Genomic DNA, 17025 nt, shown 5'->3' on the forward strand with positions numbered 1-17025 from the left:
ATGTTTTCTTAAGTAAATGTCCTAAACAATATCATTGTAGAAATCTTGAGAAATGATGTGAACTCTAACTCCCATAATGCCTCAAGTACTGAGAGGAGGAAGAGGTGTGAGGAGTGAATGCAGATTGAAGAAAACGCAAATCCGAGTGTGCGGTGTAGTTGTTTTGAAAGATCACAAGTGCACGAGACATTTAAAGATGCTGTCTGCACTTGAACTGCAGAGTGAGCAGGAGAAGGAAGCGGTATGAGAAGGTACCGTACCAGAGAACGAGAAGGCAGACAATTCCAGAGGGTAGTACGCGCTTACCAGAGCTACTTAGTGGTGTGGTACGGGACCAGGAGAAATGCTGCAGGTACAGCTGGAGGAGCATTAGACACCCGGCAACAGAGCTACTGGAGATGCAGTCAGGCTAACAGACAGCAGTCTTTGATCCCGTCGCAGAGAGAAGCCGGCAATTGAGCTAGAAGCTGTGGGTAGAAGAGTAGAGCCGGAGTAAGGTCCGCAGACAACATAGGCTGTCCCATAGGGGAAGCTTCATGGCTACGATGCGCCAGGGGTTGGGATTGCCGTGATACCCTGGGGATCGCAGGGTGTACCGACAGGCACGTAAACCAGCAAAACAGATAGGAATATTTGAATACCGAACAAATGAAGTACAAAAGAATAACTTGAACAAGTCCCCATGTATGGGATATCCGTATGGAGAAATTGGAACATGTCATACCTCAAGCAAATAGAAACACAGTGTAGTAATAGAACCGTGTTGTGTTAAAGAAACATTGGGCCTCATTACGAGTTAGCTGGTGTTAAGATGGATTTTTGAACTCTGTCCTGGAGGGGCAGAGGTTCAGAAGGCCAGCCTAGTTTCTTGGAACAGGGTAACCTCTGGACAAGCCAGACCAATCAGGGTAGCGATCGTGGCGGTCAAGACTAGGTCTCAAGAGGGGTGAGGGTGACTGAAAGCCCGCAATGAGCACAAAAAAGCAAGGACACTTACAAATTACTCCTAACAGGCGTTATATTAAAAATATATACACATTTATTACAAGGCCTTTGTAACATTGACCGTAGCGAGAAATCACAATAAAACTCAAGTAAACCAACACATACCAAACCAATACAATATATATAAAAATACAAACTAGTCTAACGAGTTAGACGCACGAAATGTGCAGACCACCTAGATGGGGAGGAAAACAGGCAGTGCGAATAATAATTAGACCCAGTCCGCCTTCAGAGGCACCTAACTAAAAGGAAGTCCAAGCCCTACGTAGAGTGGAGCCTTGTGCTCAAAAGTACCTGCACACGCTGGTGCCAACGGGCAAAAAGGGGAGTCTCTTCGAGGGAATCAGGCAGTTTAGTTCGATGAACAATTGAAGATGAACAGAGCTCTGCGACTCCAGCGCAGCCTCCACTGTGAGCAGAAGCAGAACGCGAGTACGGAAAGGCGTGCTGTTAGACACAGCGGGGAAAAGCGATGGGCTACTGCAGGAGGGCGACCAGTTCCTAGCGATGCTACTAACTGGTCCCCGACGCAGGCAGACCCAGGCTTCTCTGCGTCAGTTTCAGTGGTGACAGGTTCAGATACGAGCAGGGGACGTCTCAGCGTCGTGTAGATCCCACAGCAGCAGAAGTTGAGTTGAGGATGTCCCAAACGCAGTGAACCCGCACAGTTTGTTACCACAGCAGGGCAACGGAGCGGCCGTGTGTATTTCAGCCAAATGTACACTACTCACTTCAGACCTGGGAATGCCAAGTGTACGGATCGGGTGAGAGTGACAAGGACTCGTAGTACAACACAACCTGACGGCAGTTACAGAGCAAGACTCCTGGGTAGGCTAGTCAGTCTGCTGGATGGCCCAGAGACACTTCCGAAGGCTTAGGTGCAGGAGATGGTGAAGATGCCGAGAATAGTTGTTCCCACTATTCCAAGGGGTCGAAGTACCAGTACAGGCCTTCTAGTTCGATCAGAGGTAGAAAGGGTTTCACAAAGCGACAGCAGTGCAGAGGAGCAGTCCTTTAGCAGGTCACCAGCGATTCCTCCGTTCAGCCTCGTGGTTGCAGGATACTTGGCTCCTGTATTCCTTTGTTCGTGAGAACTCAGGAGATCGACATGGTAGTGGCGTTTCCAGCCCCCTCTTATCCACGGTTCCCTTTGTGCCAAAACGGAGGGGACCCAATGGGAGATCCGCTCATAAAACACTCACACCATATGTGGACCTATCACAGACCACGGGGGTCCCAGCCATTCACACCACACTAGACTCTCTGGCGCCCAGGATGTGTATTGGGACAAGACATCCCAGCCCCCATCCTGGAGGCACACACAAGGCCTGTAGAAGCCCGCGAAAGCATCTGTGTTTCGCGGGAAAGTACATGCCCAAATAAGGAAGGCCCCGGGTCGGCTCGACCTAGGGGAGGTGAAGGGGGCAAGACGGTCAGCGGACAGGACAAAGAGCCTCGTGGTCTGGCCATTTTGGGAGCCAGGGCACCATTTTGGGCTAAGCGCGAGAAACGTGCTTAAAACGCCAAAAGGAGCTCAAAAACACAAGAAACGATCACTGCCACCAATCCCGTCCGTGATTCACTTGCACCGTTCATTTACAATCCAAAGAGAGTATCTAGGGCCTGTAGAAGACTAGAGACCCAAGAGAGCAGTAATTTAGCTTACAGTGCCCTCTTGTGCCATGTTGCGCGAAAGCTGCCGCATGATAAAGAAACTACGGAAAACAACGTTTCCCGCTACTGACAGTCTTAAGGGCATGTCAGTTAACCCGTAAGAATGGAGCGAAAGCCCAGAGGAGTGCGGCAGAAGGCTGCACTTCTCTGGCAAAGTCTAGATCATGGTGAAAACAACAGCAAAAACTTTAGGGGTTGCCACATGGAAGGAAAATTACCCACAATTAAGAAATCTTTCCTAAAAGCTGGTAAGAAATCCTAATTACCGGCATGCCACTATGTCCGTGAACTCCAGCTGCCGGAAACACCGGTTGATTCCATGTTGGCGTACACATGCATTTACGGCATGCCAGATACGGTGGCACCGGCATGCTAGTAATTTTAACAAACCTCCCTCAAAATACCAACACCGGCACCCTCAGTGCTGGTGACTCCGAATCCGGCATCACAACACTGCTGCAATTATCACAATCCATTGCAATCCTCAGAGCACAGGACACATACCCATATCCTGAGCACAGATTTTGCAAATTTAAGATGACATCAAGAGTTTGTGCAACCCGGAGGGGCAAGCCACGCTTCAGCAAGGCGAAGCTAAACATGTTGGCGGACACCATTGTCCAACATGGAGACCAACTGTTCTCCACCGACCAACGCAGGCAGGCCCCATCTGGGAGGAGGTTGCCCAGAAAGTAACAGCAGTTGCCACTATCTCCGCACTGTGCGTAACTGCCACAAAAGGTGGGATGACCTGTGCTTGAGGGTGAACAACCTCCTGTTGGCCCAGCGCAGCCAGGGTATGGCTACAGTTGACGGCAGTGCATCCCCCATCCACCTGAAGCTCTGGGAGGAGATGTGCAGCAGTCTGCTGCACCGCAAGTCCATAGAAGGTGTTGGTGCTGCAGAGGCCGGAGCCATGACATCCGAGGAGGCTAGTGAGTACACATAACCCCAATGTCCCATCACCCTCCCTGTCCAACCTGCACACACTACACCTACAAAACACATCAAGTGCGCTGTGCACAACACCAATACAGCCCTGCCGCACCCAACCCACGCACCCCACCTGCAACCTGGTTGCACACAACAACGTACACCTTCACCCCAAACCTCATTCATACCCCAATCACACATAGAACATAGCACAGGAACCCTGTATCGCCAACATAACATGCTCCTGCTGGCACTCAGACACACATCCCCCTGCCACAGCAAAACTGGTGTGTTTCCGACCTGCTAGCCCAGGCACGAAGTCACGTCAGTGCCAAGCACTTACACCACCCACAAATGACCAGAGTCACAAACCAAGGGAACATGTGACTCCCTCGTCCCAGCCAGCCTGACCCATGAGCACACATTTCCTCTGATCGCTGTAAGTGCTACAGGTAGCAGGCACATGGGAACCCTATCCATGGCACAACCCTCCCCAACACGACATCACACAGCTTGTGTGCCACATCCCTAACAACCTACCCAGAAATTACAAGTACACCACAAAAGTATCTCCGGCACACCACACACCATGTAGGTACATCGCACATCCACCCGCACAGTATCCATGACACAAGCATGTGTGCACCATGCCCTGTGCCCCACCATGTCCCTGACACAGCACTGCCATCAAAAAGCACAAGCATTAATATCTGCCTCATCAATCCACACTTATCACTGATGCTCTGCCTTTCTGACTCCCTCAGGCACATTATCTGGCAATGAGGATGCCCATCCCAGCACATCAAGGGCACCAGGCATCTACGTCGAAGGACCACCACCACCTCAACCCAGGACTTCACTGCCTCAACAGGTAGATGTGCAACTGCAACCCCAACTGCATCCATCCAACAACCTCAGGCCCCTGTGGTCCCTCCAGCACTGCCACCACAGGCCCCCGTGGTTCCTCCACCACTGCCACCACAGGCCCCATGGTTCCTTCACCACTGCCACCGCAGGCCCTCATAGTCCCTCCAGCACTGCCACCACAGGCCCCTGTGGTCCCACCAGCACTGCCACCACAGGCCACCGTGGTCCCTCCAGCACTGCCACCACAGGCCCCACAAGCTGCACCCACACTGGCATCCTAAGAAGCAACAGTGCTGCCACCACCACCACTGCCACAAGGCCGTGCAAATGCGTACTTTGGAGACGACACAGCGGACAAGGGTGGTCTGGAAACTGGGGACACGACAGACCACAGCATTGAGGAGCCCATGCTCTTCAGCCCCATGGGCCCAATTAGCCCCCAACATCCCCCCATCCCCAGTGTGAGGGATATTGAAGGCCGCCTCACCAGGAAGGAGCAACAGCAGGATGCACTCACATCCCTGGTGCAGCAGCACCTTCAAGAGGCCCAGCTCATGTGCAAGAGCATGCAGGCCAGTAGAAAACATAATGCACGTGCACTTGGTCGCTGCACACATGACATTGTTCAGATGTAACGGAAGGTAAGGGAGGGCAACAGAGTGATATCTTCCATCGCCGAAAAAATGGCCATGTTGTTCCAGGCTTTCCTGGACCGACGGCCCATGGCACTACCACCCGCTCCATCAACAAGCACAACACCTGGCCGTTCTGTGCAGAGCAGCATAAGGCAGCATTCCATGCAGCTGTTCCGCTCGAAACACAGCCACACACCAGAGCCAAAAAGGGGACAAAAATAGGCCATGGACGCATACATGCCCTGACTGTGACTCGTGCTAATGTACATAGCAAAACATGACAACAGTTGGCTAAAGACAGTTGGGGAGGGTGTGGCATAATTGGGGAGGGATAGTTGGGGAGGGATAGTTGGGGGGTACTGGGTAGGGATAGTTGGGGAGGGATAGTTGGGGAGGGGTAGTGGGGAGGGATAGTTTGGGTGGGGAAGTGGGGAGGGATAGTATTGGGAGTTAAGTCATTTCACATTTGTATATATTTTCTTATCACAAAATATAGTTGCTGTTGCTAAAGAATTTTGACTGGACATTGATTTTTCAGTGTCACCGATTTTATTTATGCCCGCGGAGCAGAACGGTACGAGGAGTGCGATCGTGAGCTATTCAGATTTCTGATTTAAGATACACCTAACCAGAGACAACGAGATATTCTCTAATATGGATCAGCCATGAGGCCTCCAGCCAACACCTAAAGCAATGCTACGTATATTACCAATCCAGCCTTGATAAGGACCTGTTGTAAGGTTGAAATACGTGTCGGCACCACTTTCTCAAAACCTTGAAAAACCACAATAAATCAACAATGAAGCACTAAAGAATTTGTGTGGATCTTACTTATTATACTCAACCGAGAAAACAGAGTTAGACACATATAATGAAATGTACTAGCGCCAAGTGAGAAGAAACACCAACCAATCAAATTGATTTTTCAGTGTGAGTGATTTTATTCATACCCAGTGCGCTAGCTGGCCTGTGCTGCGTGTGTGGCAGGTGATTAGAAGTAGTGGTGTATAAGTTCATCTCGTGCGACACTTCCATCCATGCCATCACAGTGCTGTGCAATTGCAAGCTCCTCGTCACTGTCGTCCTCAGCTTCTGGTGGGTGCATGCCCATGTCGGGGGGGGGCAGCGGGACGTTGCGCCTGATACACATGTTGTGCAAGCACTATATTTACCACCTTTTCAGCGATGTACATTAGTGCGCCCCCCGATCTGCTCAGACAGCGGAACCTCGCTGTTAACAGGCCAAATGTCTGTTCAATGGTGCACCGAGTACGTACATGGGCACGGTTGTATGCCTGCTCGTGGATGTTGTGTGGTTGCCTCACGGGGGTCATCAACCATGGCATCAGGGGATAATCAGCATCACCTGCACGAGAAGAACCGAAAGTGTACAATGTCATTCTTCTGACCATATCATGTTGGCACAGGTTGGATAGTGTTCATTTGAGAAGACAAACATGCACATGATAAATGCAGTTTAGCTAGCATATGTCCTATTTCGGGTACCAGAAATGCACATTGTGAGAATGCGTGTTGGGTGTGTGGTGTGCAGTGGCATTCACATGGCCCATTCACAGACAACATGACCTCTGACCCTTTTAGTACAACTGACACAAATGAAACTGCTGTATGTGTTATTATTGTGTTACAAATAAATAATACCAATATGTCCATGTACTAGAACACATTTAGATCTCAATTGAGATGGATCTGTGATTGTGCAGTTCTAACAGGCAGGGGACCTGGCCAATTGGTGTGCAGAAAAATGGTGTTATGTGGTTGGGAGCCTAGGTATCCTCTGTCTGTGCATCAACTGTTGCGGGTTTGCTTGACTGTGTTTGTGCTTCTTGTTGTCACTTTGGTGTGGGACATTCTGGTACATGTAGTTCTTTTTTTTATTACTGTACAGAATTGATGTCGTCATGCATGCACTGGATCATTTTTCTAAATTGAGACACGCCTGTCAACGCCTTGCACTCAAGCATGCTATTACTGTGTTGCACCTTGAGTAACACCTGTACACTTGCACATTTAATGCACTCACCACACAAAGTAGGTTTGTCTCCCCTTAACTTTTGTAACTTTACATTTACTATTGTCGCAATTAATGATCCATGCTCTTATTCAAGTCTACCTTTCCCTTTAGCCTCCCTATCTGGACTCTGTGTGCTTTCATGGTGTTTTTGTAATTGTATGAGTGCATAGAAGAAGGAGGAATAATGGATTGATGCATACACTCTGCACAGCCACTGGTGATAGGTGTTATACATGCCCATAATAAAACAGTGCACATGCTATTGTAGTTAGACTTACCCAGCAGCCAGGTAAGCTATGGTGTTTTCTGCCCCCCACCCCCAAATTCAACGGTGCACATGCCCTTGTAGTTAGACTCACCCAGCAGCCAGGTACGCTGTCCACTGTGACGTGCCATGAACTGAGGCAGTGTGGAGTTGTGCAGCACCATGGAGTCATGGATTGAACCGGGAAATCTGGCGCAGCAATGAGTGATGAGGTGGCGGGCATCACACACCATCTGCGCGTTCAGTGAATGATAAAGTTTTCAGTTGCAGTACACTGCCTCCACAGTATGCCTGGCCACCAGCTCCACATGTGTGCAGTCCAAAGCACCAATGACGTTAGACATGCCTACAAGGGCATGCATGCCTATTTCCGTGCCATTAACCTGGTCAGCAGTCCTGGGTAGGCTGATGTGGTCTCAAACGTGATGCAGGAGAGTGCATCAATGACCTGGAACAGGACACGCAAAAAACAGGGTTGCAATATCCCATGCAGCTCACCAGCAGTGTGCTGCTAAGTGCCTGTGGTTAGGAAGTGTAGCACAGACACTTCCTTCAGCAAGGGGGGATGGCTGTGCAGATATTTATGAGGCTGACCAGGTCATCATGGTCCACTACTGAAGTGATGGTGTCCCTCTCTAGCCGGTACAGGGAGTGGAAGATATAGCCCTTAAGTGTGGAATTGGTGGCTGTCTGCGTGCTGCAACCTGCTGTACACTGGTGTTTTGGTGGGCCATGATGGCCCTCCTTCTTCTCAAGCGCCCCTGCTGCATCCTCTGCCTCCCTGCCTCTTCAAGTAATAGGCCTGCAGGCAGGCCTGCAGCACCAGTACTTCTACTGCTACATGGTGGTGTTGTAAGGGGTGTGGGAGTGGTCCTTTTGTGCTGTAGCACTGCTCATTGGGACCACCCATGCTGATTTTGTGCACCAGTGGCATGTTTCTACACACCTGAATCTACTTAACTCCTGGTCTGCGATGCCAGTGTTTCCGGCATCATTTTCATGTTGCTACCGGCATGTCCATGCCAGTAATTGTGTGTCCGTACAGCTCGGAATGTACACTTACTAACGTCATGCCAGTATCTCAGGCATGGCTGCTGCGTCTCTCCGCAGATTCCGGCATCACAACTCATAGTATGACAGTCTGGAAAAAGGTGCCGGTATGAATCTACCCATTGAATCAGAGAAGAAGACGTCCTAGTGAAAGGAACACATCAGGGAGTGAACATTTGGGGGGAAGATACCGGGAAGAGAAGTATACCAGGGGATCTGCATGACCCAAAAAGGGTTCCTGGTCAGGGGAGTATACCAGATAATCCACTCAAAGTTAGTAGCAAGATACTTGGAAGGGGAATATACCAGGGGATCTGAAGCGCCTACTGGAATACTCCTAGCAGGGGTGTATACCAGGAGGTCCATTCAAATTGTATAAAGGAACTTGCTTGTTTTACAAAATACATGGTAAAGAAGTATAGCAAAGACACCTTTGCTATCCTGAAAGAACTATGGTTTGAAAGTGGCATTTTTGCTATCCTGAAGGAATTATTGTTTGACAGAGACACGTTTGGCATCCTAAAGGAATTATTGTCAGAAAGAGACACTTTTTCCATCCTAAAGGAAGCATTGTTTGAAAGAGAATCTTTTTCCATTCTAAAGAAACTATTGTTTGAAAGAGCTGCTCTTGCCATTTTACAGGAACTGTTGAAAGATTCTTTTGCCATCCTCAAGAAATAATTGCTTGAAAGAGACACTTTTGCCATCCGACCTACATTTCCAGGGAAAGGGAACCACTGTCTGGATACAAGGATTTCTCCTTGGGGAAAATTGCTTCTGTTGGATATATGTATTTGTTTTTGATTATGAACACATTTTGCCAAGCATACGTTAAAAATATTTTCTTGCACCTTTAGTTGATCATTTCTAGTGTGAGGGTCAGATTAGTATGTTTTGGACTTAAGGGCAGTTTATAAGCTTTTACGACTTGACAGAGACTGATCCTTAGTTTTAGTTTCCTGGGTAGGGAAACTCTCTTTAGGATTCAGAGAGAGAGGCCTTAATCCAACCTTCGTGTTTTAAATAAAGATGTCTGATGTTGAGAATATTACAACTTTGTGTCCACCTTTCATTTCTGACCCCTCGCTATACCAACCATGTTTTCGAAGGTGCCTGTGGCTAGGAAATGGAGGCCTGCAGCCAGCTTTAGGGCAGGGAGATGGATGTTCATATGTTGATGTTGCTCTGAATGTCACCTTGAATGAATAAGCTGCAGTATGTAAATGATCCTGCCCCTGTCAAGGAACTATGGGCTTCATTACAAGTTGGCAGGTGCGGTAATAATGTGCTGGTAATAACATTTACTGGCACATTACCGCACCAGCCAACTACAAGTTTGCTGGTAGGGTGCCCGAGTTATCTCCAGCTAGCAGCTTGAGGTAAGTCAGGCGCCTTACCGGCAAAAATCGCTGGTAATACTGGAAAATACCACCATGGAGTCCAATGGGACTCCATGGAATGCAGATTTACAAACATTGCCGGCACTCGTAATCTGGCGTTAATACGGCCAGACCAAGTGCTGGTAATGGTAATACAGTTTGGTGGTATCTGAGTGGATTTACCGCCCAGATACCACCAAACTCATAATGGGGCCCTATGTTTCCAAAAACTACTAATCCATCAGTGTTTATGGGGATCACCTGGCACTAATTCACACCTGCTTTCGGTAGCTGGTAATTACCAGTTTTTTCACGTGTTATTTTAGGGACTATAGGCAGTCGTAATCAAGCAGTATTTTCTGCAACACGTAATGGTATGCCTCTGCATCTGGTATTTCGCTGATAATGCGTGTGTTTTCTTCATTCACTGTCCATCTGCCATGTCCTTATGTGGTATTTGTCTTGTAATGTGGCAGAACAGTACAAATCTGGTAGTGTTAGTTACCAAATGTTTCATTACCTCTACACCCATAATCAGATCCTGAAAGAAAACATGTGCCGAGTTGGACGAGTTTTGAATGTTAAAGGTGATCTAAATTTCATGAGAACATTGTCGAAAAGGTGTTTTAAAAGCATGAAGCAGAAGAAGAGCGAGGGCCAAGTCTTGAGGGATGCTAAAGTCCATAGTGAAGGGCTTGGAGAAGAAGGAACCTAATTTTTCATGGAAGGCTCTGCCATTGAGGTAAGTGGTTAGCCACCTTAATGCTGAACCCTGATGGCTTTTTTAGGATCACTTCTTCAAGGACGTTGGAGCAGTTTGTGAGAGTGGTGAAGACAGGAGCCAAGGTGTTTGTGCTTTCTTTGATGGTCATAGCTGGTTCTGCTGATTGGGTAATATCTGTGTGTTGTGCTATGATTGTTCATGCGTTCTGTGACTCTGGGATCTATGCAAATCTGCAAAGGAACAACATATAACATACCGAGCTTCTGGTGGGTACCTCATTTTATTTTCTAATGTATATTATTAATGATGTTCTGTATCTGAAGCAGGGGCGAAACAAGGTAAGTAAACAGGGTTTTATAAATGACAGGGACGATAAATACGGTATAGTTTTACATTACAGATGGGACTATATAAAGGGGACATGAATGTCGTATGTCTTCTCCGCTCTCCGCTCTCCAACCGTCTCCTTCACCACGTTCTTCTGCTCGAGCCCGTTCTTGCTGGCTGGCGCTTCCCAACATGTGCAGCGTCTCTAGGTACACAAGACACTACACATCCCCGTTCCTTAATGACAAACTAATTGAAATTACAAGTTCACATAGTCCAATAAATGTCTTGGCTGTTTGTAGTTCCTTCCAGCTCTTGATTGTCTCCTGGATGTCTCCAAACGTCCATCTGCATTGTTTGCCAAGGACAATGAGCTCATAGCACTGTGGTTGAGACTACCTCTGAATATGCCAACTTCTTTATTAGGTTCAACTTCTTCATCAAGTTCTCTCCGTACATCACCACTACCATTACTTCTCTTCAAATAACCATTGCTCCTCTTCACTTTATTACTAGTCATTTTCTAAGGAACACTTTCAGCACAATCATCTCCTAACACCATCACTCTCTCATTGTTACACACTCTTCCATCATTGGTTTTTACTGCATGCATGTACACTTCCACTACTCTCACAGGCTTGGACCAGCGACAACCATTCCCTCTTAGAGGTACTGGAACTTTAACTCTCACCAAACACCCCACTTGTGGTTCTCTCCCCTTCCTGAAACATTTATTATCATGTTGACTCTTGTTGGATATTTGCATTTCTTCAATACTCTTCTCCACACCATCTAAGTTTACAGCCTTACCAACCACAGAATTCATCCACCCTGGGAATAATTAAATATTAGCCTTTCTCCCTCTGCTTAACTCGAAAGGAGAAACCCTGTGGTGCTGTGTGGTGTGAATCTGTGGGCTACAATGATATCTCTTACAACAGGTTTCCATTCTTTCCCATTTGCCCAGGCCCACTTAATGGCATCCTTGATTATCCGATTGTATCTCTCAACAATGCCATTAGATTGTGGGTGATAAATCGCACAGCATTTGTGTGCTATAGATCTCTCACTCAATACTTTTCCATAGTCTTGGATTTGAACTGCGAACCATTGTCTGTCAGCACTTCTTCTGGGTAACCTTCTTGCTCAATCAACTCTTCAATGAACTCAATTACTTTCTGGGTGGTGACTTGCAGCATAAGGCAACTTCCACCCACCTAGTTAGCATATCAATGACTACTAAACAGAACGTGGAGCAACCCCCACTCCATATCGGGCCCAACACATCCATTGCAATCTTTTTCCATGGTGCTTCTGGTATGTCCCTTAGCACCATAGGATAACTCGCTCCCACACACACTTTATCACTCTTTGAACAAAGGATACAACTTCTGATCTTTTCTTCCACTTGTCGATCGCATCTGGGCCACCAATATGTGTTTCAAATTCTTCTTTTTGTTTTTGGCCCAGTTGTATTATTTTCTCTCTGAGCCCATCTGGGGGTATCAACTTGTCTCCTCTCATCAAATACCCACTCTGCCAATACAGTTCATCCCTGATGTTCCAGAACGCACCCACTCCAGCTTCTTCCATTTTTTTTTTTTGCTCCATTTTCCTTCTTCCACATTCCTCATAACTTCTTTTATCTTTTATCGCTGTAATTAGTTAAACGTGACAAACAGTCCGCCGTATGATTCTCGGAACCAGGAATATACACAATGCTGAAATGAAATTCTTGAAGCCTGGACACCCATCTTCTAATTCTGCTGTAGACCCTGTCGTGACCCTTCGTGCTAAATACTTCCACCAATGGTTTGTGGTCTGTGTGAATGTCAAACTTCACTCCCCACACAAAGCTCCTAAATTTCTCTGTTGCCCACTTTATGGCTAGCGCCTCCTTCTCTATGGTTGAGTAATTCTTCTCTGCTCCCTTTAGTAGTCTTGAAGTGAATGCTATCACAAACTCTCTCCAGTCATGATATTGTGTTAAAGACGCCCCCAGTCCTACATCACTCGCATCCGTTGTGATAATGGTCTCCCTTCCTCTCACGTAACTCTGAAGAGCTGGTGCCTCAGCAAGTGCTTCTTTGATGAGGAGAAATTCATTTTCACATTCCTCATTCCATGTAAATTTCTTGCTTGTTTTCAATAAGTCTCTCAAGTTAACAGTGTGATTAGAGTAATTTTTTATGAACTTTGCATAGTATTCAGCCATGCCTAAGAATGTTCTGAGCTCTTCTTTATTTCCTGATGTAATCATGAGTTTAATCGAGTCAGCTAGATCTTTCTTTGGTGTGATTCCATCACCCGAGATTACATGTCCTAAATACTCGATTTCTCTTCTATTGATTTTAGATTTTTAATTACTGAGTACCATTCCAACTTGATGTAGTTTTCTAAGTACTTTACTTAGTCTTTTATTATGTTCTTCCTCATCTTTAGCATGTATCAGAACATCATCTTGAAAGAATACAACTCCTTCTTCTCCTTCCAGGATCCTGTACATGACTTTCTGAAAGACTGAAGCTGCGGATATCAGACCGAAGGGCATTCTCCGATATTGATAGAGCCCTTCTGGCGTTATGAACGCTGTTAGGTGTTTGGAATCTTCATGTAATTTCACCTGGTGGTAAACTGCTGTGAGATCCAAAGTGGAAAATATTTTCGCAGGACCCAGTGTTGATACAAGTTCTTGAATATTTTGCAATGGATGCCTTTCTGGGATTATACATTTATTTAGTTCTCTCATATCTATGCACAGTCTCACCTTCCCTGAGCTTTTCCTCACCACCACCATGGGTGACACCCATTCAGCCGCATCTAGCTTCTCAATTATGCCTTGGTCTTCCAACTTCTTTAGTTCTTTCTTGACTTCATCTCTGAGAGCTAGCGGTGCATTGCGCAGCTTTTGAGCAACAGTTCTGGAACCTGATTTGAGTAAGATGCGATGCTAGAAACCCTTCAAACATCCTTTTGTGTTCTCTTTGAAGACTTCATCTTTAATATTCTGTATATTTTCATTTCCTGTTCCTTCAACTTGATATACGGTGTCATTAGCATTGGGAGCTAACCGAACCTTCAAAGGTTTCTGGTGAGTCCAACTAAGTAGTGCGGTCTCTCCATTCTTTGAGACATAGATGCGACCTACAGCTTCTCTGTCTTTGAACTTGCTGGTGGCCATGAACCATCCAATGAGCTCAATCTTAGCTCCTCCATAAGCTTTTGGTCTAACATCTACTTCACATAGGTACTCTGGCCCGCACGTTTTCTATAAATTATCAGGGATAAGAGTGTCCTGGCACCTGAATCCACCATCATGACAATGGGGATCCCATTCACTGTTATCTTTGTCCTAGGACTATCAATTTGTGCACCTTCATCGGATACCTTGAATACGCCTTCCTCTCCTTCATCATTATCACCGATCCAATTCAAATTAGTATCATCACGTCGATTGCTTTTACAGCACTTAGCTAAATGTACTCTCCAACTGCATTTCCTACAAATTATCTTCAATGCAGGACAATTGTTAATGTTCTCCCAGTGCGATGGCCTGCCACACCTGTAACATCCTCTCTGTCTGGTTCTTCCTCTTCCTCTCTGGGCGCTGCGTCCTCTGTATTGCAGTTCACCATCAGATGTTGTCATTCTATAGGACTCATGTCGACTCCCTCTCTTGTCCGATTCATGCTGCTCATGCTTTTCATCAGTTCTTGTTTTGGCATCTGTTTGATGAGCAGTATTCATTCTGGATGGTATTTTCTTGTTGACCCCTCTTATCGCTCCTATGATTTCATCTTGATCAGACTGTATAGTGCTGACCGACGGTTTGATTGATACCTCTTTCATCCTATTCTCTAACGTCAGCACACATGTTTCTGTGTGTTCAACTTCTTGGGCTTGTCTCAGTACAACATCCAGTGAGGGATCATCCTCTGACCAGAGCTTTTCACTGACTTTTCCACTCCTGCCTTCTAGCATGAATTGGTCCCTGATCCTCTCTTTGAGTTGCTGATCAAATTTACAGTTAGGTGCCAGTTTTCTCAGAGCAGTAACATACTGTTCCACGGTTTCATCTTGTTCTTGAATTCTCTTCCCAAACATGTACCTCTCTAGAATGGTACTAACTTTCTTCTCGTAATGTTTGTCAAGCTTTCTAATTGCTATCTCATATTCATTCACGTCCCCACTTTCCTCTTCCTGGAGATCTGGCAGATCTTCATATTTGTCTTGCCCCGCTGGCCCTAGGCAGTGTAAGAGCAAGAATTTCTTCCTTTCAATACTGTAGGTTGTCCCACAAACCACATGTGCATAGTGCTCAAATGACTTGAGCCACCGTTTCCAGGGTAATGTTGGCTCCCCCACTTCTGGTAAAAAACATTTGAGGAGGCAGAACCCCTTGCATTGCCATGACACTGTTTTTTTGTTTGCTTGTTTCAATTATATAATGGCCAAAATATGGCCCTGCTAATTATTGTGATACTCCACTGTCTTCTAACTATACTGGGCAGGGCACTCCTTAGTCACTACTTTCTCTGTTTCCTGTGTATATCCTTTCTTCCAGCTGATGAATATACCGTGAGGAGTAAGAGGATTGGGAGTGATGAAGATTACTGATATAGAATCTTTCCAGTGCAAACAGTAAATACTGCTCGCTTCACAGTTGTTTGGCTCTATTCACAAGGTAAAATGTGGGGATGGCCCTCTGCCATCATTCCTCTGAAAGTGTTACTGTTATCAATATGCTGATAAAGTGAAATGTACAGGGTCCAAGAATACCCCTTCTCAATGGTTCATAGAATGACAGGTCAATAATATCACTGCCACTAACCTGTTCTGGCGACAATCTTCTGGAGCAGCAAGGAAGAATGAAATAATCTCCCGGAAGCCCCTGCCTCTCCCGACCTCCGGGCGGAAAGGAAGCCAGAGAGGGAGAGACAGGAGTCCCAGGGAAACCCTCTGGGGAAGAAAACCCTGGGCGGTCTTGAAGAGTGCTTCGGAGATGTTGGCTCTTCTTTGGAGAAAGGTAGCTGGTGCAGGAGAGGCGTTTCCTACACAACAAGGGAATAACAGGTAAGTAATGGGAAAGAGAGAATGTTAGAATAAGAGAGACCGTTGGAAGGGAACCCCACTTACTGTATTAATCTCTAAATAGTTTAAAATCATTTGAGAAGACCGGTACAGGGAGCAGGGAAGGACGTTGGCTCAGTGGGTTACCCAGAGATTCCTATTGGAGAGGGAGAGGATCAGTCACAGAGATAAGAGAGGGGGGGAGAGGAAAAATGGTAGCTGAGGTGAATGAACTCACTTTCTCAGGAAGGAAGACTGGCCCAGAAATGGTATCTGCTCGGAGAGACGAAACCCGAGCGAGAAGGGATTTATGAGTCGGGAAGTCCGGAAGAGAAATAATCGCAGAAGAGAGGGTACGCAAAGGATTGCTATAGTGAAAGGAAGACAGAAAAGAGGATTTAAGGTCGAGCAATGAAATATTCACAGAGGTTTTACAAATAGTATAGCGAACTTACGAAGCGTCCTGTAAAACAGAAGCGACGCACAGGAGAGAAGTCTTTCGGTCCTTAAATGCAGTCACCCGATCGCGTGTGTGGAAGATGTGTAACAACTAGACCATCACTTCTCCCGTGCCAGTGATTCACAGCCATCTTGAAATTCCCACGCATTGCGGATCCACACAACGACCATTGCCGTCTCAACTGCCATCGTTGGAAAGGTGTAACAGTATGCCCCCTCCTCAGAGGAGGTGATCCTGGTTTACCCGGGCGAAGGTGAAAAAACCGTTGTACCAAACGAGGTGCCTGAACCCCCGAGTCAGATACCCAGGTCCTGTCTGCTGGGGAGTAGCCCTTCCAATCAATCAGAAACTGGAGGCGACCTCGGTGATACCGAGAATCACAAATGCTGGCTACTTCAAATTCTGCTCCAGAGTTGGTCATCACAGGAGGAGGAACAGGTTTGGTAGATCGTTGAAAACCATTCTACCCATTACCAGACTTCTAAAGAAAGGAATCACGTTCCTTTGGGATAAGCAGGGATAAACTTACGGTAAAAATTTGCAAACCCTAGAAAACGTTGAACCTCCTTAACAGTAGTCGGGGGTGGCCAATCATTGACCG

At 46.6% G+C, this 17025-nt stretch overlaps 1 long non-coding RNA gene across 1 annotated transcript in view; it reads right to left on the reverse strand.

Moving 5' to 3' along the window:
- Window positions 1-6031: 6031 nt before the first annotated feature.
- LOC138472489 (uncharacterized) overlaps window positions 6032-17025 on the reverse strand; it is a 273916-nt gene continuing 262922 nt past the window's right edge. Inside the window, exon 2 of the long non-coding RNA XR_011268616.1 lies at window positions 6032-6480. This is a non-coding gene — a long non-coding RNA (uncharacterized lncRNA). The remainder of the gene's footprint in view (window positions 6481-17025) is intronic.

The sequence above is a fragment of the Ambystoma mexicanum genome, chromosome 8 (genome assembly GCF_040938575.1).
Source record: "Ambystoma mexicanum isolate Mex_15411 chromosome 8, UKY_AmexF1_1, whole genome shotgun sequence".
NCBI lineage: Eukaryota > Metazoa > Chordata > Amphibia > Caudata > Ambystomatidae > Ambystoma > Ambystoma mexicanum.